We start from the raw sequence: 27739 nt of genomic DNA on the forward strand, positions 1-27739 counted from the left end.
ACAAAAAAGAAAATTGATTACCTGGTGAAACATAATCTGCACTACAGAGCCCTGAAGAAATAAAAGGTTGTTTTTTTCCCCCCCTGCCTGCCAAATTTATCATCCTGATTACAGAAGTCACAAACTTCTGTAATCACAAACACAATGTTGTTCGCACAACTTACTTCCTTGTTTGAAAAAGATTATATCTCGTTCCCTTAAGTCACTAACTTGTATGACCAAAACATTTTTTTTGTTCTCATGAATCACTAATTTGATCACTAACTTGTTTGCTCAAATTACAATCTTGTTCTCTCAGGTCCAAAACTCCTTGTTCTCACAAAAAAAGGAGAAAAATAAATGTTTGTTGGGTCTTTGGGCTCTGTACAACATCAATACCTAATCAAGAAAATAAAAATGACTGGTAGAACTCCATATTTGGTTAAAAAAACTTCCTCAATGTGTGTTATAATTCCAGTATTTGCTACATTTGGCGACACTAGTGGAAGCTGTAACAAAACCAAGTGACTGTACCTTTAAATATTTCAATAATGACAAAACCAACAAACCTTTGGGACAGTTGTTGCATGTCGTCAACCCTCTTTTTATCTCCATGTTTGCTGTTTTTATGTCAACTGTTGCTATTCAATAAAATAAAATAAAATCTTAAAAAAAGGAAGAAAAAAACATGAACCCAAAAGGATTTTCACATTTAGTTTTTTAGGGCTCAGGACAGCTCTGTCGGAGGCTCTCGAGGGAAAAAAACAAATCACAGAAATATGAGTCACTGGCAAAAGTCAAATATCAGTTTATGAATTTGGGTAAACTGATAATCTGTTCGTTTGCAGATGAACTTTTGTTTCTTCTTCTGTCCCTCCGGAAACGTCATTATGACATTCTTTGTGCTGAGGTTGAAAAAAACAAACAGGTCCAACAGCAGTTCAGAAAAAATATCAGTCTTTTTTTTTTTTTTTTTTTAACAACAACCTCAAGTCCAGAGGTTTAAACTCCTTCCCTCATGACATCCTGGTCTCTTGAAGGATTCGTCAGTCGGCGGTTTAAGCCAGACTCCTCTGTCGCGGTTTGATCCTCAGATAGAGCTGCGGAAATAAAAGAGAAAAGGAATTTCTCATTAAAAACACCATCAAGATAACGTTTAAATAATGAAACTTCTTACGTAAGACTGTCGAGTAAATGGATTCTCAGAACTGCTTTGAAACCTGATTAAAACAGATGAGATTTAGGGAGAAACAGACGGCAGGGTCGACGGTTCAATTCCCTGTGGAGCTCAATTTAGAGAGCAGGAAATCAAACGGCCTCTCCCTTTTTAACACAGACTGTCACAGACTAGTTTAACATTTAAGAGTACAGTCCCAAAGTTTCCGTCTCATTTCCTAGAAAGAAAGTGAACTGTTTCTAAAAGTAGAAAATGTAATATTTACAGGGAAAATGGAGAAAGGGTTCAATTGATGCACATCCAATTAGTCCCTTTTAATTGATAGTGAAACCTTTTACCAATACATACAATTCAACACATATTAAGAATAAACTTTCAAACTAATTCATATTTAAAGGGCTTGAGGTTAAGTAGATCTATCCATTTTTACCGTAATTATAATTTCTGCTGCACGTAAATTTCTATGAAAATAATAAAAATTAAACTCTACGTATCTTTCTTAGAACATTGTCTCAAATTTTCCTATAATTATCAATCAATCGATCAAGTTTTATTTATAAAAAAATTGTTCACACGAATCAAATAGAATCCATAACAAATGAGACATAAATGTAAATGAGTAGGTTAAGACGCTTATGGAAGCCAAATGAAGTTAAGTAAATAAAATAAAAAATAAAAATACAACACTGAATACATATATCGAGGTAAAACAGTAAATACGTTAAATTTGAGCAAAATAAAGAGAGAAATATGTGTGAATACTAAAACCATAGAATAAAAAAACACATAAGAAAGTGTATAAAATCAGAATTAATATTAACAAATAATATTAATAAAAAAAATAATCATATACAAAACACTACAAAAAAGTCAGACTGAATAAATAGATTTTTAGTTTCTGTTTAAAAAGATTAAATCATTTCAGCTTCTCTAAATATTTGTCTTTTGCTGGTTTAAATGCTGCTGTGAACAGACGGGCCTTTTTACTTTTTATTTGTCCCGTCTCTATCTCTTAGAGGAAAAACTGGACGTGGTCGGCTCACCCCCAGCAGGTTGCGGGGGATGTAGCCCTCGCTGTCGCCACATCTGGCCCACCACCAGTCCGTCTCCACCTCGTCCTCGCGCCGCAGCACCGTCATGCAGTCGCCCTCGCTGAAGCCGAGCTCGTCCTCGCTCTGGGGCTCGTAGTCCCACAGGGCGTAGACCACGCCGCGGTTCATCACGCCCATCTTCTCCTGAACGCCTGCCGGGAGAGAGAGAGAGAGAGAGAGAGAGAGACATTTAGAACTAACAGCTGTTATTAAGGGTAATAATTCTGTCAGACCAGAATTCTAACGGCTCATGAAACCTCCTTAATGACCCTGAAACACTATCAGGGACCCGAGGAACTTCTGAATCTACGCCCCCCTCAGGACTCCTCAATAAACCCTGAAATATTTACTTAGAAAAGCTACTTAGAACTTATGAGAGCTCCTTAAGGAACCCTTAAACCTCCTCAAAACTATCGCTGGACAATGAAACACCCTCAGAGACCCCTCAGATTCTATGTGGATCCCTGTAAAGTCAATGGGATCACTGGGACCTTGTCACTGGTCCCTGTAGGATCTTCTGTTTTTCTTCAAAATCATCCCAAAATCCACACAAAGGCCCCATGAAACCTTCTTGAACCCCACAGACCCGTAGAACTTCCTCAATGACTCTGTAACCCACTGAAATCTTCCAAAAGTCCTCTTCTTATCTCATAGAATAGAAGGAACATCATTTTTCTTCTTGAACATAGTAAAAAAAAAAAAATCTGTAACATTTAACGACATTAAAACTTCTCCAAAACCTTCTTGGAACCCCCAAAAAGCCAGTGAAACCTCTTCATAAAACTCATCTTTAAGTGACAATCCTGAAGTTTGTTATGTAAATAAATGTCTGTTAAGTCATTATCTATCACCAAATGAGGTAACACAATGGTCATGGAGCCCATGGGCCACTGATCAGAGTATTATTTTTATATTTGAAGGATTCTGACCTGTCTGTGGCGAAATTCTCAAAAAAAATGCTTCATTACAGTTTTTCTTCATTGTATACACACGAAAATATGTATTATGCTCACAATTCTGACTGCACTCCAGACTGCTAAATGCAAAGCACAATCCCATTGTTTCCCCATCAAATAGATAATTCTAAACCGCAATCAAAAAACACTAATATGGACCTTTCATCTGTCTTTGTACGTTCCTACCACATCTACTGGCATCAAAACAGGAAGTGGTTACAGTCCGCCTCTTGATGGATTTGATTGGCTGCCGGGGCAAAGAGTGACAGTGAGGAGCAGTTTATACCCCTTGAACCCCTTTAAGGTCTTCTAAAATTCACTTTAGAGCCAACATACTTCTTCTGGAGCCTCCTCGTGGTCTCCCTGAACTACAAAATCCCCTCAGAGGATCCAGACCAAAACCCCATCGGCCTCCTTGGAGACTTCTGGAGTTCTGTTTTCTGTTACCATGTTAAATAACCGTTCTGAAGACAACGTGTTGTGTTCAGGCTCACCGTAGAGGAACTGGGAGCACTGGGCGTAACCCTCCTCCATCTCCTCACACTTGTCGGCGGCCGTCTGCAGGTCGCTGTAGGTGGTGGCGAACACCGCCGCCCCCGACTCCACCAGGAACTTACACACCTGAACATTGTTGCAGGAGGCGGCGCAGTGGAGGGGAGTCCTGGAGACGAGGAGAGACGGAGGGAGAAAAGGTTCAAACCACAGACGTCTGAATCATCTCCAACATCTCAATCAAAACAAGCCGGCCAATCACAGCGTAGTATGAAGTATAAACATTGAGGATGTCATCTTCTTACAAAGCCAACTAACAATCTACATCATTGTGAAATAGTAACAGACAAATGGCCATCAAGTTCTGGTTTAAACTCACCAGCCGTCGCTGTCGGCGGCGTTGGCGTTGACCCCGAACTGAACCAGAAACTTGACGATCTCCGTGTGGCCGGCGCAGACGGCGTTGTGCAGCGCCGTGATGCCCTCGTCGTTCGGCAAGCTGGGGTCGTCCACCTGCAGGACGGACGCGTTATTATGAATTTATCATGTAATCTGGAGCAAAGATGCTGGTTTCAAACATTTCAATCCAACATTCAAAAGCTTTTAAAATGATTATTTTCAAGCTCAAAACTTTTGAAATCTTCCTTAAAGTCACATTAATCTAAATTAAAAAGTTAATACTTAAATTTCAATAAACATTATTGGAAATGTTATATTCAAACTTCCCCGAAAAAAACCAACCTGCGACTAAATTAAGAAAACATTTAAATACAGAATTATAACACACCAAACAAAAACACTTCATACCTACATCCACTGTTCATAAATATAATGATGAGTGACAAAATCTAAAATTTATCGAACAAATCACACTTTCTGTGTTTTGAGGAGATCTGCAAGATTCCCTGAGTCGTGTCAAACTGTCTCGCTGGTGGACCAGCAGATTGAGACCAGACGGCGGTGTGACTCACGTCGTAGATGACCCTCTGGACGAGGTCGTACTCGCCCTCCAGGGACGAGTCCAGCAGCAGGGCCAGAGGGTTGAACTTGACCCGCATGCTGTGGTCGATCCGCTCCGAGTCGGCTTTACGGAGGATCGACCTCTTACCCTGAGAGAGGAAATAGTTCTTTAATCATTTGGGGGAAGTGACCCTTTAATGAGCAAAGAATCAATCAGAAGCTTTGTATTCTTGTCCCCTGTTAACTCACCGGGGGCACCGTCACCTGTCCCGTGACCTCCGGCGGCTGCAGGTTGGAGGAGTCATCTCCCTGATCCGCCTCCCCAGAGGTGGGGTAAGGTGGAGGCGGGTAGGGGGGGAACTCGTCGGCAAAGTAGTCCAGGTGGACCGAGGCGGACGGACAGACCTCCTCCTCTTCCTTGTCCTCCAGAGGGGGGGCAGGGAGCGGCAGGAGGCGGGGTCAGGGATGGGTGCACGGGGGGCAGAGGGGCGGAGTCAGACTGTCCTCCGGGCTCTCAGCGAGCGGCTGGCTGTCATCGACTCTGTACAAAACATCTGCCCCGCCCATCCCGTCCTCATGAGGCTGGATGTACGTCCCCGACGGGCCCATCGTCTCCATGGGGATGGTTTCCATGGCAGCCAGAGTGGTTTTCTGGTAGAGCAGCTTCTGGATGTTGGGACCTGCCGGGCCCTCGGGCTCCGTGATGGAGCTGCGTTTCTTCAGGGGCCGCGGGGCGTGGTGCAGCCGGCGGCGCAGGGCCTCCAGGTCGGCGTCGCTGGGGTTCCTGTGAGGGTTGGACACGAAGGGGAGGAGCTTGGTGGGGCTCAGAGGTCGCGGGGGCCACGCTCGGTCGTCTCTGCCCCGACGCCTTCGGCATTACCCCGGCAACTGTTGTCAGGCTCGCTTCCGTCGGTAACACAAGACCCAGAGTTCATGACGTCTGAGGGGACAGTCTGTGGCCCCCGCTAGCTGGGAGAACTGGTTTCCCATAAACTGTGAGGAGGGAGAGACAGTCAGTCACTTCAAAATACCCAAACTATCCCTTTAAACAGGCCCTATTATGCTATTCTCCAGGTGCATATTTTTATCTCCAGTTACAGTTACAACATGTTTACATGCGTTAATGCTCATAATCCTCCTTGTTTTTCTCATCCTGGCTGTCCTGCAGCACCTCTTCTCAACCTCTCTCTGAAACGCTCCGTTGTAGCGCTTGCTCCTCCCTCCATTAAGCAAAGTCTGCTCTGATTGGTCAGCTAGCCCGCTCTGTTGTGATTGGTCACATTGGTTTCACATTTAAAAAAACTCTTCCTCCAGAGCTTCAGCTCCGTCTCTCTCTTTTGTTGTTTGAAGGCCAAACTAGCCGGAAGGAGTTTTACGTCACTTCCGTAACATTGTGACCTCATAAAGTTACAGAGGTGAAGGAGAGAATTCAATGGAGCCGTTTCAGGAGCTCAGGAGCTTCTGAGGGGGAGGGTAACTCCTTTTAGGCGTGGACTTCAGGTTTTACACTCTACAGACCTTTTACATGTACAAAAATATATATAACACACTAAAGGAGAGGGGAAAAGTGGAAAAGCATAATAGGGCCACTTTAAGAGATAAAGAAGAAACGTTATCCTGATCAAACCCTAAATCATTTTGGCAAAACTTTACACACCCCAAAAAGAAAAAATATTATTTGTAAAAAAATAAATAAATATACATTCCAATAAATACTACCAAGACTATTAATACTAGTAGTATCAGTAGCTGGCTGTGATGGAGAATCACCTCGGGGCTGGCTGCGGGGCAGCGTCCCCTGGCCCCCCGGCTGGTAGCCCTTCCCCTGCTGGGTGTACATGGAGTAGATGGATGAAGCCGCCACAGTCTGAGGCTTCTGCAGCACAGGGGGGCCTCCGAGAGCTCGGGGGTGTACGGTCGTACGGCGGCGGCCGGCGGACTCTCCTGCTTGTTGGGCAGAGGGAGGGTGTGGCTGTGGCTGGAGAGGACTCCCGGGGCCCTGAGGTGGCCCCCGACCGGGCGCACCTTACCGGGGAAGGTCCCGGTGCTGTAGGGGGACTTGGAGAAGGTCGGCGGGCCGGATGAGGAGAACGGTTTGGGTTTACTGGGAACTGGAGGAGGCGCCGCATTCATCTTGGGAAGACCTTTACCAGAAGCCTAAAGGGGCAAAATACAGAGTTAACACAGGAATAAATAAGATTTTACTATATTATATATTAATAAAAGGTAGCAATCAAATATTTTTTATTAACATGACCTGCTGAAATGGATACACAGTTGCACTGGTCATCATAGTGAGAAGTTAAAAGGGAGCTGCTGGTTTACTATACTCCAACTCAATGCTACTATTTCTTTTAATTCCTCCACATAAATAAACATGTATTAGTAAGAAATAGAAGTGAGTTACCTGATTGTCCCTGAGCAGGTTGTCAGTGATGTGATTGGTCCGTGAGGGGACAGGGGGCGGGATGTCAGACCCAGAGAGGGCCTTCTGATCTGTGAGGGTCTTTCCGTCTATAAAAGGGATAAGAAGGGACATCATCATCATCAGCACCATCGTCTTCTATTCTGTAGCATTTCTAAACAGTTTTAAATCTCCCAGACAGGAAGACAATCCTCAAATCAGGAGCGTCCTTGACAGTGAGACTTTTTAAAACAGTCGCTTTTTTGCGTTATGTTGTGTAGAAATCGTGCTCTAACCGACCTGAGTTGTGGCTGCTGAGGCTGGACATGCGAGGCAGGGTGGAGGCGTGGCTGTAACCTCCACCGGACTCAGCAAACGAGCTGCTCCAGTCAGAGAGTTTGTTCATTTTTGATGTGGCGAAACCTATAAAGAGAAGAGAACCTGGTATCCAAACACTGAAGGTACACATCTGACATCAAACATTCAGTTTAAGATCAAATAAATAACTTTTTATAGTAAATATCCTCCTTTTCACTTCAGGTTCCGTACCTGAGGCGGGTTTGACCGGTCTGGGAGGGGGCTTCAGGGACGAGTCGGGCATGGGTAGCGTGGCGGTGCCGTCCGGGTACGCCGGCTTCACCAGGACCTCCTGTCGAGCCGGCAGCGGAGGCCCCTGAGAGCTTAAAGTGGAGGACGACTGGATGTACGGCCCCACCGCCGCCACTCTGGAGCCCACGCCGTGCTGAGGGGCCGATCCGTCTGAAGCCACCTGGAGGGAAAGATTTGATGTTTGACAGCTGTTCAGTTAAAATGTCTGCAGAGTTTCTGTCAAATCAAAAGTAGTAATAAGATAAAATAAGATAATCCAAATGAAACTTGACGGTGGAGGTAGAAAGCTGTGGTGTAATGTAAATTTGAAGATTTGCTGATTTTTTTATCTTTTTTTTATTTTAAATGGTAATAATTGTAATGTAATAATCATAATGTTGAGATTTGGACTGTTGGTCGGGCAAATCAAACATTTTGAAGGGGTCACTTTGGGCTTTTGGGAATTGTGACGGCATATCTCACTATTTTCACTATTTTATGCACCAAACAATCAATTGATTAATGGAATAACTAATCAGCAGATTAATTCATAATGAAAATAATCATTAGTTATTAGTTCAAAATTAGATATAATAAGCGAATGATATAATATTAGATTACTGTAAATTCTGTTTGCACTGTTAGCTTCTATCTGTTGGCTCAGATGACGCCATGTTGAGAGCCATGAGGAGGCAATCCCTCAATCATACATATGCTCTGAATTTGGAATTTTTGGAATTTTAAGTAACAGATCTGAATACTTCTTCAACCACTAATAGAACATTTGCTCAACACAATGGTTACTTGAAGGAAGCTAATTAGCAATCAAGGCTTATCCTGATTCTTAGCTCATTACAGGTTGCTCCAGTTTAAAGGATCAATAGAACCTAGAATATTTTTGCTGATTTAATTTCTTTTGGGTTTTTTTCACTCACCGGCAGGTTCTCTTTCTGCTGCAGGGCTGCCTTCTTCTTCCAGAGTCGCTGGCGGAGCTCGGCCAGCCGCCGGTCCATCGACACCACCTCCAGGTTCCTCTTGTTCAGGCTGTCTCTCTGCTGCTGCAGCCTGCCGCTCTGATCCTGGTTCAGCTTGTTCCTCAACTGCCAAGTCAGGGATGGAGAGCAGTGGGGAAAAAAACAGATATGAAGGAAGCTAATATTGCAAAGTCTACATTAGCTGGTTAGCGTAGCCTTCCCGCTAGGTTCAAACTAGCTACAATGGCTTGTCGCTGTCTGAAATTCCAACATCATGAACAGTCAGACAGTGAAGTTATGTTTGGAAAATATCTTTGGGACTGTTGGTCGGACAAAACAAGACATTTGAAGACGTCACTGTGGCTCTGAGGAGTCTTTTTTATACTACTTTATGACATTTAATAACAAAACGATTAATCAGTTAATTGAGAAAAATCATTGGCAAATGAATCAATATTGAAAATAATCTTTAGTTTCAGCCCTAATGCAGCTCAGTGTGTTTTTTTTACTGATGCTTTAACCAGGAGAGCTTCACGTTGATCCGGGTGCCAAACAACCAGAAGCCACGATGAAGTCTCACCTGCAGCTCTTTATAAAGGCGGTCCAGCTCAGCTGTGGAGCAGGTGTTGTGGTGATGAGCGTAATGAGGAGGAGGAACAGGAGGAAGAGGAGCCTCCAGTCTGCTGCTCCTCAGCTCCTCCAGCTGGTCGCTCAGCTCCTCCACCCTCGTCACGGCGACCAGCAGCTCCCTCTGCTTCTGCTGGAACAGACCGGTCATCTGCTCGATCTCCTCCACTGAAACCACAAACACAGGAGCCTCAGATGAAAAAGTGTGTATATATATAGATATATATATATATATCTGTGGCCATAATGTACGTGTATTCAAAACCGGACTTTTCTTTTTAGATAGCTCATACGGTGCAGTTATCTGGATATTTGTTCTGATGTCGTTGAGATTTCACACCAAAACCTTCTCTGTGGCGAATGTCAATCCCATTCACGCTACAATGTGTTAACGCCATTTTCCTCACAAGTCAATCCAGTGGAATACAAAGTCAACTTCTGTTAACATGACTTCTATTTCCACGATCCTCCCTCAAAGGCATCAGCAATAAGGAAGGACTTTGCAAACACACACAAATGTCATGCAAACAAGCTCAAAAGCTTTAATAAATATGAGTCAATGTGTCCTAAATTCTTCTAACTGCTCTAAGAAAACTCTGACTGCATTGAAGTGAATGGGAAACCTCTCTACTCCCCTTTGGAAATACAAAGTTATAATAATAGACTATAGTAATTTTGTCACAGTATGCTGACGATGGGATGCTCATCTTTGAAAACTTTGCAACATAAAAAAATCATGCAAACTTTATAAAATCTGTTCACACCGACCTAGCTTGCTGTTGCTGAGGCGTTTCTCCTCCACCTGGCCCCTGAGGGCCCGGACCCGTCGCAGTTTGGCCTCCTGGTTGTGTGCGTTCTCTCTGAGCTGCTGCAGTCGCTCCTGTTCAGACGTCTCCTGCTGCTGCTGCTGCTGCTGCCGCTGATCCTGCAGCTTCAGGTAGCACAGCCGCTGCTCCTGCAACACACAGCAAACACATTCAGTTAATAAGTCTGTATGAGCTTAATGCATGACGAGGTGCGGCCAGCAGAGAGGAAGCTTTGTACAAAGTGTCTGCTGACAACGCCTAAAGATGGAAGTGTTTATAACTGTTGAGAGATGAGATGATGAATTGTACAAATGTAAATATGAGCTTTAGACAGTCTGTTCTTGAAGACATTCACAATGTTGCATTCAGTTGTTCACATGAACAGCGACAGAAGTAGTTAAAAAAAGAAGAAAAGAGGAAAACTTAAAGTTTAAAGCCCTTCTTTACAAATCTCTGTGTAAAGTGGACGTGTGTAACCATTTTTGGTGACGCTGTTTCTTTTCTGTATAAATGTTTATTTCCCTGTATATTTAGATTCCTGACACACTGACAATAAAAACACTGTGCAATAATAGTTAAAATAGTTTTTTGGTGCTGTCTGTAAAATTATATTTCAGTTGTTGTGTTTTTAAGTACTGTTTTTGTTGCAAATTATTTATAATACTTGTTTATTTTTTGGATTTTTTTATTTTTATCTTGCCTTTCTTTGCTATGTCTCTTGAGCAGCACTATCCTCTATGCTGCTGTAAAGGCCAGCAGTGTGCTGGGGTGTTTCCCCAAGCTGTCATCCCTGATGACTAATAAAGGATTATCTTATCTTATCTTATCTTATTCAGTTGTTCACATGAACAGCGACAGAAGTAGTTAAAAAAAGGAAAAAGAAAGGAGGAAAACTTAAATTTAAATTTCAGTTATTGTTTTTCTTTTTTTACAAATCACTGTGTAAAGTTTATTTTTGATTTGGAGTGTTATTTTTATCTTGTCTTCTTTACTATGTCTGTTTTTTTATGCTGTATAAATGTTTATTTCCCTGTATATTTAGATTCCTGGGATAAATAATAGGATATTTGTAAAGCAACTTTCAGCCTTCTTGTTAATGCGAGCATAGCAATTTCACATTGATTTGTGTCTAATCAACACAATGCTGTCTATTCCTGCTCTGTCTCTGTACGTATGATGTCGTATTTGCATTGCGACGTGATCTCTAAATCTTTTACTGTGGAGCATTCATTATTGCCGTAAAATTAAGCCGATGGGAAGTGACAAAAAGTTCAGTGCAGAGGCTCTAAAACATTTAAAAATAACATATGGTTTGTTGTCCAAGACCAAATATTCTCTGGATAAATTTAAATATATTGATTGTATATTTTTACAGTATAGTTCTCCAGTTATTTCTTTTATCTAAATGTGGTCATTCACATAAATAAAAACACACTCAAACAAAGCTTTATTTCAAGGGCCAGTAAGGATTTGAATATCACCAGCCAATCACCACACAGCCCTCAGATGCAGTGAAAAGAAGCAGATTTTGAAATGAAAAAGTTATGTGGAAGACAACCCCGCACTAGGAACTGTTGATGCATTTCATTGTTATTCATTATGGCAGGCAGCGATGGTTACCTACAGTTAATTGGTAATTTAGGCAATTTAATCTGGCAATTTGCTGCTGCTCATGCTATAAAACAGTAGTTAATACTTTGCTGGCAGAAACAGCAGAAATCAGTAGTAGCTGAAATTGAAGATTTTTGTGTATTTGTATGAATGTATTATTATGGGTAGTGATAGTAGCAATATTTGCAGTAATAGTGATAGCAGTATCAGTGCTAGCAGTAGAGTGTTGGGTGTTTGGTACCTTGGAGGCCAGCAGCTGCTGCTGTGCATTAATCTGCTGCTGCTGTCTGGTTGCCAGATCCTGCAGGTCGCTCAGTGTCACGTCCAGACGAGGAGCCGAGACCTGCAACACACACACACACACACACACACACACACACACACACACACACACACACACACACACACACACACACACACACACACACACACACACACACACACACACACACACACACACAGTCAGAGTTCACCTTCAAATTGACATGAACAAACTTTCAGAGATGCAAACAGTGCATCCTTCACACCAAAGCAAACAAAGACACTAAGAGGCTCTCGTGAGCCGAATGCCAACAGTAGGTCAAACGCTAACTGCTGGATTAAGTTTGTCTTCTGATGGAGCTAGGCTAACAGTTTCCCCTTGTTTCCAGTCTTTGTGCTAAGCTAGGCTAAACACGTCCCAGTACTGGACGCACAGAAGCTTGTCTTCTCATGTGACTCTGAGTGAAAGTGTCTCACCCCATTCTCCAGACTTCTCTCCACAGAAGCTTTCACCTGGTTCCTCTTCATCATCTGCTCTCCAGCTCTGGATCCACCTGGTTATGAAAACAAAATTAGCGTTGATGCTAATTTAACATTGCTCTAAGGATTGTTCAGATAGAAAGTTTGTCATAAACATTTGAAAGGCTTGCGGTGAAATTTGGCAAAGACATCAATCTTTAAATCTGGCGCCACCAACAGGTCAACATTCAAGTCCAATGTTTTTGGTTTATGACCAAATACCTGCAGAACTAATGACATTACCTTCAACTTGTGTTGAAAACAACTTTGGTTATCATAATTTGGCTGATGACATACATTTATACCTGTCCTCGTAAACCATCACAGACATCGATATCCCACAACTTTTCAAAAAGCTCAACAAGGACAAAACAAATCATTGGTTATTGGTGCGTAAAATCTGTGGCCAGATATACTTTCACATTCAGCGTTGCTTTCTGGAAAAAAAACCCACAGGTCAGAAATCTGGTCGTTGTGCTTGATTCTGACATTCATTTCCAGAGTACCAAATGTTGATAAATTCCCCGCTGAAAATAGTCCCTGTTTGTTTGATTAAAACTACAATGAACAGCTGTTTTAAAAAATGACTACTTTTAAACTCTTAATTTACATTCTTAGTAAAAACCAGTGGGCTTGGAGCTGAGAGCCACAGACAGGAAGTCAGAAATGATTCAGAGACTGACTAACATGTTGTTGGTTTTGAGGCTGCACATGGGATTTGTTAACTATGAGAAAAATATAAAAGAACATGAGCCTCATCCTCTGATGTAATGTGGGTTTTTTTTCTGCAGTGGTTTCAAAGTATTTAGAGATCAGGTCTTTGTGAACATCCAGGTTAACAATGACCTGATGGAGGAAACTGTCCGACTGGTAATCCGCCCAGGGAAACCTCAGAGGGGATTTTCTTTGTTTTTTGGGACAGAAATAAAAAATAAATCACAATCCATAGAAAGAATAAACTCAGCAGCTGCACACTCCACTCCCTCGAGTCATAAGCTGATTACAGTTTGTCATCTACTGTAGTGACACACTGAGCCTCCTCTGTTACTGTACAGACAATCCTGTTCATCTGCACCATGTACTCACAGAAGCTCCAGATGCACCAAAAAAAACCCAACTGGATTACTGTGAATACTCAACTGTAGGAAGTCGTTTGATTTAAGTATTAATACTCAGTGTTCTCAGTGATCTGCCTCTTATTTACAACGTGTGTTGCCTCTGCACTGTTTGTAAGTTTGTAAGTTTGTTCTATTTCTCCACATGATGACTCCTCTCTTGACAAGCACTTTTACTACTAATTAAGATTACTTTGCACTTTGCTACAATTTATGCTGAATAAAATGTCAAGAGAAGCTGAGCAAAGTGTTTTCTACCAAATCTCTGCAGATACAGAGTGATGAAAGTACGAGATGGAATCACATTTTAAGTGTTTTTATAGGTTGTGCCTTCAATAAATGTCCTTTTTTTGTTAGATTAGGAGCTGAGAGAGAGTACCGTCACCTATTGAACATAAGATAAGATGAATAAAGGACAGAAATAAGTACATAAACGTAAAGAAAGGTAAAATAAATAAATAATTGAAAGCTTTCAAAAATACAAAGAAGTAAAACAATAAACTATAAAACTTGCACTAATACATCTCTCTACAGCTGAGATCAAACTGCTCAACACTGAGTCAGAGGAGGGGATCACAGTCAGGAAGTGACTTGCTGTGACTCGGCAGACTCCGTGTTTGACCTCGACCAATCACAGCTGGTCGTTTATCACGTCGTCTACGTCTCGATGTGTTCTTGAAGGAGCTGCCAGGTCTCTGCTCCACCCGACAGCACCAGCAACATCATTCTTCTTTTTCTACCATTGCCTGACTCACTCTAGTTCCGGGGCAGATTGAGGTGTGAAAGGACTTCACAAGAAATGAGCGTCACTGCGAGCTGCACTGTTAATGTACATGTTTGTATGCACTGCTGTTGAAAAGTACGTAATCAGCCTTTTTTTTTTTATTGTTGTCTTTCTTCTTTCCTTCAATAATAAATATTTAACAGAGATTCAAAAAAAGCACCAAAAGACACCAAATGTATTATTTACATTTGAAGTTTTGGCCCCAAAAAGAAGAATAAATAAATGATTCAAACTTCCATTTAGTCCATGTCCCCACAGTTTTGCGATTCCTGTTGGAATTGGGATTTTTAATTTGTTTTCCAGTCCAGAAAAGAGTAAGTGATCTTAATTGTACCACAATGATGCAACTGAGCTCTAAACATTGAGTCTTTTTTCCTCTGAAGTCCATAGTTTGCTCAAATTTTGATTTTTGATTTTTGCAATGAAGTATTGCATTTGTTTCTTTCCTTAAGTTTTATTCTTCACAGTGCTTTCTCCCTGTTTCTGGACATCCCAGTGCCAGTTCACTAAGGTCTTTATCTCTGTGAACTACCCACTGTCGTCCTGTGGAGGATGTAGACAGAGATGCATCACCTCATGGACACACATGGAGTCACCAGCTGCCTCTGAGAATCACACCCCCACCCCAAATCCTCCCTCCCTCCACACAGGAGATCTGCCCAACCAGAGGGAAGCCCTCGTGCAGCGACAGGACCATGATCCCTCACTGGCTTCCCGCATAGAAACACATGGCATCCCGCTGCGCTGTGGTGAGGCAGGTGTTTTTCTTACCCGACTCTCTTCCTGGAGCTCTCTGGTGACGTAGGAGGTAACGAACCTCCCCTCTCTGCTGCCCCCATCGCTGCAACACCTCCAACATCCGCTCCCCTTCTCCAATGACATGTTCTGATTGGTTAAAAAAACGAAACATAGACTGTTTATGTTCAGGAAAATCAGATGAGAAAAAGTTTGCCTAAACATGTATGGACACTACATATATTTATGCATGTTTTTAAGAGGAAACTCACCTGAGCCTCTCCAAATCTCGGCCAGGTAGCAGTCGGCCTCTCCGGGCTCCTTGCAGAGCTCCACCACATCTCTGCACAGCGTCTCCGGCGTGATGGGAACCTCGCTGAAGTGCTGGTCGTTGTTGCTGAGGTACACGGTGAGGAACATCTACGAACACAGAGCGGACACAACAGAAAAAAATGAGGATTTCATTTTTCCCTTAAAAAGAAAATATCATGTGAAAGTCTGTTGGAGCATTTACACAACTAAGAATACTGAGATCATGATTGTATTTTATAGGTCCATTCAAATGATTATTTTTTCATTTTTATTTCTTTGTATCTTGGATTCACTTCTGTGGAAGTTCGATAATGAAAATGTAAATGTTTCACCTGTAAAAGTAGAAGTGGAGAAGTCACTTCCTGTCAACACTAATAAACAATAACTGTCATTCTCACGCCCAGAGACGCCCAGATGGAGCAGTATTTTCTATTTCTCTTTAACCAGAAAGAGCATCCGAACCAGGAAATAAAGAAAATACAATTTAGGAAACAAAATGGTGATGGCAACATATAAATAAATCACTGGTTTCCTGTGCCTTTAAAACACTGGCATGTCCTTTAACAGATTGTGTTGATAGATAAACCAGTATGAGATGTGACACACTCAACCTGCCTTCTTCACCTTTACTGCTTCCTGTGCTATTTAGGACTATAATAGATATTTGTGGACATAACTCCCATGATGCACTGGGCCATCTGTTACTCCAGCAGGGTATCTGCTGTCGGGCCCGGAGCCAGATCGCCTCCAACAGGCCGCCAACCGGCACGGAGGCAGCGTTTCAAGCTTCTATTTATGCTTGGTGGGTGGTGCTGAGAAACTGTTTGCTCAAAGGCTCGTAGGAAGACTTTAAGCCTCATGTACATGTTTCTCTGTGGAGGATTTCAACATTCAACCTGCCAGCCCTGAGCTGGATTCATCCCTCGTCTCCGTTCCACTTGGTCTGACGTGAAAAATGAGAAACCTTCTTTGACCTTTTCTGAAACTGACTGCGGCATCATTAACATGCAGATGTTGTCGGCCGTCACTGAGGTTGGAATGAAGCTCATTTATAAAAGCTCTGTTTGGGTCGGACTGGAGTAAAAACACATTATCAGGGACTCCCGATACATGGATAAATAATAATTATTATTACCTTTATAGCACATTTCATACAGACTATATAGCTCAAAGTGCTGTACATTTAAAAATAAATAAAAACAGAAAAACCTTCCTTTTAAAGATAAAATATATAAAAGTAGTAGGAAGAAAGCATGCATTTTGCCTTTACATTTTAATTGTAATTTAAATAATGTCAACAGATGAATAAAAACTGGATCACATTTTACATTTAAAGTTAAAAATAAAAATAAAAATAAAAATAAAAATAAAAATAAAAATAAAAATAAATACACGAACAAGGGGATAACAGATGAAAAGCCTTCCTGACATGATGAACCAAACACTGGTGTTCTACATGTCCTTCATTGTTTCTAAAGATGTGAAAGTGACGCTCTGTATTTATTTGTGCATTCAGCTCCTTCTGTTCTCAATCTGTCTTTGAGCTGCTTCCATCTACAAGCCTAAAAAAAAAATCAGCTTTCTTTACACCACAATGAAGGCATGATCAATACTGTCAGAAAAGCAAGTATCTATAGCTTGGGGAAAACAATCTGAGTGAGGAAAACAACCAAAATGAAAGTGCAATGAATGACATATTTCCCAGTGAAACGGATATTTGAGGAGTGAACGGTAACAAGAGGAATTTAAATCAAATATTTCACAGTTGATCGGACTGCCAAATAGTGGGCGGGCTTTGAATGCAGCACGATACAGATCTCCAGAGGACTGTGGCTTCAGACACAACTCCCTTGTATGCTAAAGCACACGTCCTATTTGGTTGTACAGGAAGAAAAGATGATTTGATTTTGATATAGAAAAATGCCAAAGAAAAAGCGTTTTTTCTGTTATTTTCATCTTGACGTTCAAAGTCAAACAAGAGTCTCTGAGCTCTGTGAGGTTTATAAGAAGTGGACGTAGTCGTCGTGGCATAACCCATCGGTTTGTGGACTGCTGTTTTGAAGCCTCGAGTTCTGCATTTTGGCCGTTGCCATCTTGTCTTTTTGCAACCAGTGAACGAAAATGACCATATTTGGACTGCATAGGAGGGACGTAGAGACGTATACGGTTCTGGTAGTCGTAGCAACCTGTCAATCACCACTTCCCTTTTCAGAACCTGAGGTTGCTGCCTGTTTGAGCTAAATGCTAACGTCAACGATTCTAACATGCTAGTGTTTAGCACGTAATATGTGTATCATGTTCACCCACTTCGTTTTGCGTGTTGGCATGCTAAAATTTGTTATTAGCAGTAAAATCAATAGTTGCAGGTATTTGGTCATTAACACATAAAGTATCAGACACATTGAAATGTTGACATGAATGAATATCATCTGGGGATCATGAATGTCTGTACAAGATTATTGGATTTCATGTCCATCCAATATGTGTTGAGATATGACCAAAGTCTCTAGAATGGCTTAAGTGGATGCATGTCGAGTGTCTGAAAGCAGGATGAATTGGAGCTGATTTGCTGTATTGAGGATGTTTTTTTCTCACTTGGAGGCAGCAGATAAAGTGTGAACCTGGCAGAGAGAAAGAGGGATTGAGTACACAGAGTCGCCATCCAAGAGCTTAAATGGCGAGCTGATTCCAGCTAAAACGCTAAATTATTGGCTTTTTAAATCCTAATTACTGTCAGAGAGGATATTTTTTAAGGTGATATTCACTTCGTCGGATCTGTCACTACTCAAACTAAAAGGTTACCAGACAGCCACAGTGGACTCTGAGCTGTTTAACTGGAGCAAATGGAAATGAAATGCCACATTAAAAGAGGGCATCATTTAACACTGTGGTCCGTTAACTGGTCTGCAGAGGTGGCTCATGGGAGATTTCTCCTGCTAAAGCATCAGCTGAAGTAACTTAACCGATGTCATCGTCAACAGAAAAACTCAGTGATCAAGAAATCTTCATTAATCTTCATTAAAAACAATAAACTCAACAGTCTCAGTGACGGAGATAAATTAGTCGTCCAGCCGGCCTGCTGTCCTACATGCAGCTCTGATTTAGAAAACTGGAGCACCGCTATTTTCCTTAAGGTTCCTGCAGATGAAGTGGGTCACTGTCAGTCAGTCACCGGAACCGAGGTCGACCAGGAAACGCAGCAGCCAATCAGAGGAGCCGTGAGAGGAGATTCTGTCTGTCCCTGAGGACGAATACAGGGACGGGGAGTGAGACCTCCTGTCGTCAGTGAGGCTCAGAACCTCAAAGCGTCCCGAGAACAGACTGAAGGTGTCTGAGCTACAAAATAAAATGTGTTTATATTGTAATTAAAAAGAAGGAACAAGGTCGTATTTGTCTATTTTGACCTTTCGAACTGATCTTTTCTCAGTGTTTAGATAAAGTTGAGATGACAGGTCACAGGTCAAACCAGACATGTTAAAAGTTTCTCAAAACATCCCGAGTGAACACTTATGATCATATTTCACCGTCCTCAATTCTGATTTAAACTAAAACCGCTGTAGTCAATGTGGCGACCGTCTTTGGAAGGTGTTCGTTGTGACTTTATTCACAAAAAAACAACAATGTGCCAACATAAAATGTCACATTGAATATCTGATCTGAGGCGTTATCATACAGGAACATTTAGCGACAGTGTGCTGCTCACAGCGTTAACGTTAGCATGCTAAACATTGGTATGTAAAGCTACTAACGGGAGCATAGCATGTTATGCTAACATTAGCATGATAACACGCAGAGGTGGAAGTAGAATTGAGATCCTTTACTTTAGTAAAAGTACTAGTTCCACACTGAAAGTACTCCACTACAAGTAAAAGCCCTGCATTCAAAATCTTACTTAAGTAAAACTATGTTAGTATTATCAGTAAAAAGTACTTAAAGTATGATAGGTATAATACTAATTGTGCAGTAATGTGTTCCCTGTCTATATATGTATATATGATGTTTCTGGATTAATATTACTGCTGCATTAATCTGTGTGTTGCATTTCACTGCTGTAGATGTTTTAAACTCGTTTATTTATTGTTAGCTAGTTTAATCTACATTGATGCATCGTATTCTATAATATAATCATATGTTTGGAGCGTCGCTGTCCTGTGAGATCCACGTATCTCTAAAAAGAAAAACAGCCTGTTTTCAGCTTTGTGACGATGCATTTTCCAGCTGATCCAAGAGGATTATTTATTTTAAGAAGTAGGAGAATTTTCTCAACACATAAAGGAACAATTCATCCTTCAGTTTATCACAAACATTAAACATCAACACATCTGGAGATACGAGGTTTTCACTGGACAGGAAGGGGGATGAAAAAATGTATCTAAAGCTGTCAGACAAATGTATTTGAGTAAAAACTACAATATTTCCCTCTGAGATGTAGTTATGTAGAAGTATAACAGTATCTGAGTAAATGTTTTGAACACCATAATCTTATAGACATAGTTGGCATATTAGGAGAGGTGGAATGTAACTAACACTTCAACAATTGATATGTTTATCAAATAAAGATGTTGATTTAAGAGTTTTTTTAATTATAAGTATTTATGACTTTCAGCTACTTGTAAATCCGTGTTAATATGCTTGTTGACATTTTTCTGACAAAACTTTTCATGGATGCAGCTACCTAGCTCTCTAATCCGGCTTACATAGTGACCCTTTAAGATTCTCTTATCTGAAATATATACAGAGTCATTTCCATAAACACCCAGAACAGGTGACACTGAAAGCTAACAAACAGGAAGCTGTGATAAAAGTCATTAAACAGCATGTCTGACGGTGGCCCAGTACACCCGTCTGTCTGTCTGTCTGTCTGTCTGTCTGTCTGTCTGTCTGTCAGTTTGAGTTCTCATTAAACTCCTGAGGCTGCAGCTCTTAATCCAGCCAGGAATTAGCGCAGCATCACGCAGCTTAATTCCACCACAACAACCCTCTGCTGTGAGGGAGGAAATTAATGAACCATCCTCTGTCTGAAACACGTCAACAGCTTCTTTAAAGCCTAAACAACGAGGAGCCTCGGTTATCTATACCAAGACATCTAACAAGGAACAGACAAACACGGGTCAGCACAAAACTGCTTTTTCAGGGTGACATTTTTAATTAACATTCATTGTATTATTATCATTTCTTTTTGGGGCATTCTCTGAAACCATTGGGCTGGTTTGAGGAGTATTTTTCTTACAGTTTGGGGTTTTAATCACACTTTTGTCAAACATTGGTTTCTTTTGTCATGGAATAAAGAATTTTGTAGAGAAATACGTTTTGTTTATTTGACATTCTTCAAAGTAGGATGTAAAAAAACAAACTGTATTGTTATTAAATACTAGTATTGAAACATGTAGATCGATATCCAGCCCTACCACCAAACTAAAATGTATATAATAAACAAAATATAGCACTAATTTAATTTTAGATTTAACCCTAACCCTAACAAAGCTACAGATTGATCAATTATTATGTCCTCTCTTATGTTCATAAGGAAAATTGACAATGTTATTAAGATCCGTAACGATGACATGAGGATTTTTTTTTATCATAACATCAGTATCAATCACATTACGTCACTTCACCTAGCAATGTTTGTCTCCAAATGCTCTTTTTTTATTTATTTTTGTTATTTAATGATCTTATATACCTCTGATTATTTATTTGGTTTACTTTTTCTATGTATCTGTACTATTTATATCCTTGTGCTGCAGCAACAACAACTGAAATTCTCCTCTAAAGGTTTATCTGATCTTAACTTAATCATTTTGTTGAACTGTATTAAAGACATATATTTACGTAATTTGATCTAAAACATTATCAGACTTAAAAGAAGATATTTTGGGGGAGTAAACAGGCAACAAATCAAACAAAGTTGCATCAGAACTGATTTGGCTGAAAATATAAACTGCCTTCTTATTAAAGTGAATGATTAAAGTTTTCATTCATTCCTGCTGAGTCTGCTTCTATTTTTTTCTCGAGGAAAATCGTGACGGCAGCTGGTGCTCCGCATAGTCACATCCCAAATGTTTTGTAGGCGGCGTGGATGGCTGGAGCCATATGGCCGACAGGGTCACGTGACGCACCAATATTGGATTAACGAGACACACACACACACGCACACACGCACCCCAAACCCCGCCTGCTGTTCATGACTCTACACCAGTCAACAACATCAAAAAAAGGACGCTTCCACTGAACTATTGCTTTATTCTCAGAAACTGTTCTCTGATTGACATTAAATATGGATATTGGCATTCCTCACACATTTTTCAGAATCACTAATTAGCCAGTAATTAATTGTCATGCTTGTCACTGCGTGTTATGGCCAAACTCTCCGAGGTTCACCAACAGTTCACTGATTAAATCAATTAACCAATCCACCGACAGTCAGCTTCCCCGCTGCCTTTTGTCTAATGAGACGCCTCTAAACCCCACCAGACAAAGTCACGTCATCATTACCAAATCACACCGACGTGCTCAATGTTGGCGTGACACAAACAGATTAAAGCTGCATTCAAAGCGTGTCGGCAGAAATGGGATAAACAGGAAAACCCCTACATCATCATTCTGACTTTGGAGCATTCACACTAATTAATCCAATTTGATGACACTCTGGCAGCCTTGCAACCACATAAATTGAAGTTTTTCCATTGTGCTCACATACCGAGTAGTTTGTTAATTAAATCCAACACAAACCCAGCCTTTTTTTAAAAAAAAATAGCCAAGCAACCGTCAACAGTTAAAGCAATTTTTTAAATTCACTCAACCCAGATTTTAGAGGCTGTCAGCCGGCAAAACTTCTACGGTACCATTGATGAAGTGCTGGTACCAGAAGTGTTGCTCCCATTAGTCCCTTGGAGAATAGGGGTCCAAAATACAGAAGTTAAACTTTAATAATATGTGTATCCTTTGAATTGTGTACAACTAACAATACATTTATGAATTATTTAGCTTGTTGAGTCTAACGCTGGGTCAAAACTACCTGTTCCTACATCGTAAAATGAACCCAGTATTACATCTGTGCTACATTGACTCACAGAGGGTACTTTTTTTAAACGCAGTAACATATTAGCATGAAGACAAAACAACAATCTGTCCCTGTTTACTTGCTTTGCTTTTCTTAAAGGTCAGCCATATTGACATGGGACAAATAGAGCAGAAGAGCGACTGTGAGGGATTTAAGGTTTTGGAAATCTATTGATCTTTGCTTTGACTGTGTTTCTCCATAGCAACACGGACCAAAGTTGCAGTTGCCCCAAGAGAGAACAAGGTGTTTTGTGAACCAACAACAACACGAGTACAAGAAAAGCAAAACTCCTGTCACGCTCATCGGAGGCCATAACGCCTTTTCATCTCATTGGGAATTCATACGAGTGAAAGATCTTGTCGTGTGAACCACGCAGCGATCTGACAATTCTGAAGGTCTTGAGCTTGGCTTTGGGGCGTGGAAGCACCTTGTGATGCCCCACCAGTGGTCAGGATAAAGGAACAGAAAACTGCTCTGTTCTAGCGAGCCACTAAAGCCTCTCGAGCACGACAAACACCCCAAAATAAAATATCAGATATTGTTGTTGGCTTCGAGTCATGAGCGTCATAATCAGGCCGATATTGATAATGATCATGAAGGTTCCCTATTATAGTTCCTTATCGTATGAGGAATACCGACAAAAAACTCTTCCCACATGACCTTGAACAGCGTGTGTGTGTGTGTGTGTGTGTGTGTGTGTGTGTGTGTGTTTCTGGTCACTGTGGCAACAGTTACCAAGCAGCAAGTCGAGCTCCGCTGAGCCCTGCCTGCAAGAAGAGGACGTAGTGTGTAAAGATGAGGGTGTGCTGCGTTGTAAAAGAAGCACGTATGAAACATTTAGGGATGATTTTACTAACGTAGTCACCCACAAAAGACAGACTGAGAGATGTGCACCAAATTCACCGTCACTTTTAGACAAATTTGAGGTGGGAAGAATTGTTTTTTTTTTCTTCTATTGTCAGAGCTACAGCAGTCTGAATGTCAGTCATTGTGTGGCTGTTACACACTACTGTCTGAATAACAATAAGGTTTCTGGAAAGAGAAGTTCTATTTCCTCAAAACAGATCTTCCTCCTCCATCGCATCATGTTCCTCATTTATCCTTTAGCATGCAACGCAAAAGATAACTGATCATACGTGCATCTGAAAACAACACGTTTAAAGTGTCCTCTGGCACTTTCATTCATATTTTTAAGATTATTAAAAGACATTTAGGCCTCATTGGACTGATCTAAGGCTGCTGCAACGAGGGGATCCCAATAATTCCGATCAAACGAACCCATTTTGGAGTAAAATTTTATGGTTTTAATATATATTTGTGTGACCAAATCTAACAGGACGTTTAAGCTGGAGTGCCGTACTTTAACATATAAATGAACGTCTGTTACATTCCCGTGCCAAACGAGTTCACACGATGCGCATTAAGCATATCGCCTCCGGGGAAAGCTCTCCCTGCATTTCTCATTATTATGCCTTGCGTACAAATACCCATACCACCAAACTATTTAGTTTGCTAGAAATAAATTGTATGTCCAAATACATAGAATGTCAAATGCAGTATGGCAAAAATACTAAGATGTCCCACTGCATCCGGTCGCATTTTGAGAGTACACAAGCCTTCCAGCATGCTTATCTGGCTAGTCTGAACCCACAATCCTCTGAGGAAGTAGTATCTCCCTGAGGAAAGAACACTGCCTGCAACAGTGCCTACTTTGTGAAGGCAGCTACAGTATGTTCTAATAGTAGAAAGAAATAGTGGATGCTCTAGATAAGAACTGTGTGTTTTTTATTCTATTGTTTTTGCGTGCAGGTTTTTTCCGACCGGTCTTATATGTTAAGTTACGCAGATGATGCCATCACATGTAGGTTGTGATGAGTTACAGCCGCAAGAACCTGCACACGCGTACTTCTAAAAACTGGATTTGACCTTCAAGGACCAACCTTCATCTTTTTAAGATCATGGAGGGCTTTGCAAAGTGTTTGTAAAGTCTTGATTCTCTTTTTTTTTAATACAAATCCCTGAATTGGACTTCTTGTTTTATTGTTGAATGAGGTCTGCTTCACCCCCCCTGGAGCGTTGATTCCCTGTGCTCTGCCCTCCGTGACCGGGGTTAGAGCTTAAAGGATAAATCGGAGGAGATTCTATATTTCTAGTCAACTAATCTCATGTTCAGACCCAAAACCAACTGTGAATATATCTGCTAACAAGTACTCCTCCGAGCCATAGAGCTCCATTGTAACACATCAGTGAGCTGTTTCTCAGGGTGATATGTTCCTTCATCACCACGAACACACACATATATTGGTGTTTATTTTGACTCAATCACACACACACACACACACACCGTCCTGCTGCCACAAAAAAACCCACCAGAGCACCAAATGTGGATTAATCCACCGCTGAAAATAGTCCCCAACAAATGTACTATTTCCTCCTGTTTGTTTGATACAAACTACATCAGCTGTTTGAGGAAATTACAGAGACTTTTATCAAAATTGAACTATATATATTTGTGTTTTTAATGAGTCTTCAGTATGAACCAATATACAATAACACCGGCCTTAACCTGTTATTCAAGTCAATGTTCAGTTATGTTCAGGAGTTGTAGAGATGACTAATCGAGGTGGAAGTTGGGCTAAAGTTATCAGAAGAAGGCACACCAGAAAAAAAACAAGGAACTGACTTTTTTAACGCAACATGAATGAATCAAAGACTTTACTTCATGACAAACATTTGACGCTTTGACTGTAGTTCTTACAGAGCAAGCAAGTTGTTTCTTGTAGGACGGTATACAGGTGAGCACCAGGCTACAATTAATTACACAACTTCTGCTCTTTAGGGGACATATTATGGTCACTTTCAGGCGGGGGGGGAGAGACGAAAAGCCAAAATGTCAAACTAATAAAAAAAGTTGAATGGAAGATAAAGCAGCACTGCAGTGTGGATGAAAAGGTCAACGTTTTTTTTTACCCGTTCTAAACCTGCGGAATACCTCCGTACAGAATGAAGACATAATGGCACTATGGCGGTGTGATATTAATAGTGAAGAGCTGATCTCAGAGCATCTGGTTGTGACATTTGTTAGTGTGACGGTGAGCTTTCAGTTAGGTCTCAAACACAAAACTAAAAACTGTTTCCCTTCTCAGATCTGCATCTGTTGTCACCTGAGATCACTCTGATGGTATTGATCCAGGAAGTCATGTTTATCCTCCGTTTAACTTCATATTGGATAAGACCATCAGACGAGTTCTACTTCATAAATGACCAGTGTGATTACATTTCAAAATGTTACACAGGTGATTTATCTTTCTGTCTGTTGACTAATCGATAAATCTTCTCATTGTTGGGGGTTTTAACTCTTTAAAGTGCCTCCATCAGACCGACTGATGTAGACACCTGAACACTGCTTCTTATAAAGGGCCATACCTGTGTTTTTATGTTTTCTCTTATTAATTAAAGCAGGTAAAGTTCGGCAACATGTTGACTGTGATGGTTCTTCCTGGAAGAAAAAAAAAAAAGTATTTTCTTTGCTTTCATTAGGTTGTATTTGTTACTTAAACAGTTAAATTAGTTTGTTGGTTGTGTCACATTGTAAATACAAAAAATATATATATTTCTATATTAACAATCAGTTTGGGACTCCGGGAAGATGAATATTCTCTTCTGTTTCCTGTTTTGGCGTCAAGAGAACTAGTCGATGTTTTGTAGGATGATTTTGTAAACTTTCTTTTCATTTTTAACCATGCTAATGCAACACATTTGGTAATTGTGGCTACCTTGTATGATATTTGAATCCCTTATAATGGCCATAAAGCTGAGTTAAGGCAACAGTATTATTATTAAGGCATGGTATCTTATCAATATGAGTAGTAAGAGCAGTAGTATTAATATGCTGGGAGACTTCTACAAGAGGGCCATCTTGTTGATTATATCAGAAGTCACAATCATTTTACATTTATGTTCCAACTAACTGAGTAAAATGTTTTTTTCAGGGTTTGTCAGAAACAAAACTCTGTGAAAATTGGTGCATAAACAATAGATATAAATATAATACTGAGGTCATGATGAAATACCCAAATGCTTAATTCGGTGTGACCATACTTTAATTTTCCATGATCTATTTCTTCAGTTAGACTGATGTCCAACAATATTTTTCTGTCAATTTTAAATAAAAAAAATGGTCTAAATGCTGTTTCAGAGACCGGTAGGAAAGAACCAATCATTAATACCTTTGTTTATTTGTCCTAAAAGTCCAGAACACAGAGTCTTAAAAAACTGGAATCAACCTATAAAATAACCACCATGTATATTATTCTACCAACATTGTAGATTGTAGACTAAATTCTTCAAATTTTTCCAAAAAAACTGAATTTTGTCACATTACAATTATGTGAAGACAATGTAAATGATTATACAAAAGTATCCCTAAAGCTCTGTTATATGAGTTCAGTTCATTCAGATATTAAACCCCTTAAATCCACATCAGAGAACCACTCTATACAGGATTATATCAACATATGTCACCCATCTAATGCACTGCTTTCCTTAACATTTCACCTTAACATTAAGGTTAAGAATAAGGGGGTTTTTAATCATGCAGAATGAGAGGATTCTGTTTTAATAAATAACCAGCAGGTTCCTGACCCTGCATGGTGGTGATGAGGGTGGAGCCAGCTTATATGGAGACAGTAACAGATGGAGACCTTATGAATAAAACAGAATGAGGTGTTTTACACTCACCGGCATCATGTTGGCAGTTATCCGCTCTGTCGCACCCAGACTGCAGCCGAAACCATTAAAGCATCCTCCTCCTTCCTCCTCCACCTCCTCCTCCACCTCCTCCTCCTCCTCTGCGGTCCGAGTGTCTCCTCTGTCTTCATTCACATCATTTTTTCATTTTTTCATTTATGCATCAGCTCCTCCTCGACCTGTTGCAGGGAACCTTTGATTCTCTGTGTCTGCAGGTCTGATCCCCCAGAATAAAGAGAATAAAAATTAATTAAGGATTTCTGCAGAAATGCATGAAATGTGAGAAAAACACCTCCTGGATAATAAAACTGTTGTTTGTGATGATGGAGGTGGAAAAAAAAAACACACAAAGGTGGAGCAGCTTTGGTAATCCTGCTCCACGTCCGGGATCCGTCTGACTGGGAGCGTGTTTGGATCAAAACCATTCAATCAGCGCAGACCGGCACCGGCCGGGGCTCCGCTGGAGAACGACGCTCCTGGGAGCAGTTTTCACAATAAAAGCCCGGTGTTTGTTAGATTACAGTAGCCTGGTTCCA

The 27739-nt window shown here is 40.8% G+C and overlaps 1 pseudogene; it reads right to left on the bottom strand.

The window, feature by feature from the left end:
- Positions 1 to 992: 992 nt before the first annotated feature.
- LOC129095570 (apoptosis-stimulating of p53 protein 2-like) lies at positions 993 to 27496 on the bottom strand (annotated as a pseudogene).
- Positions 27497 to 27739: the final 243 nt, after the last annotated feature.

This window comes from Anoplopoma fimbria, chromosome 9 (assembly GCF_027596085.1).
Source record: "Anoplopoma fimbria isolate UVic2021 breed Golden Eagle Sablefish chromosome 9, Afim_UVic_2022, whole genome shotgun sequence".
Lineage (NCBI taxonomy): Eukaryota > Metazoa > Chordata > Actinopteri > Perciformes > Anoplopomatidae > Anoplopoma > Anoplopoma fimbria.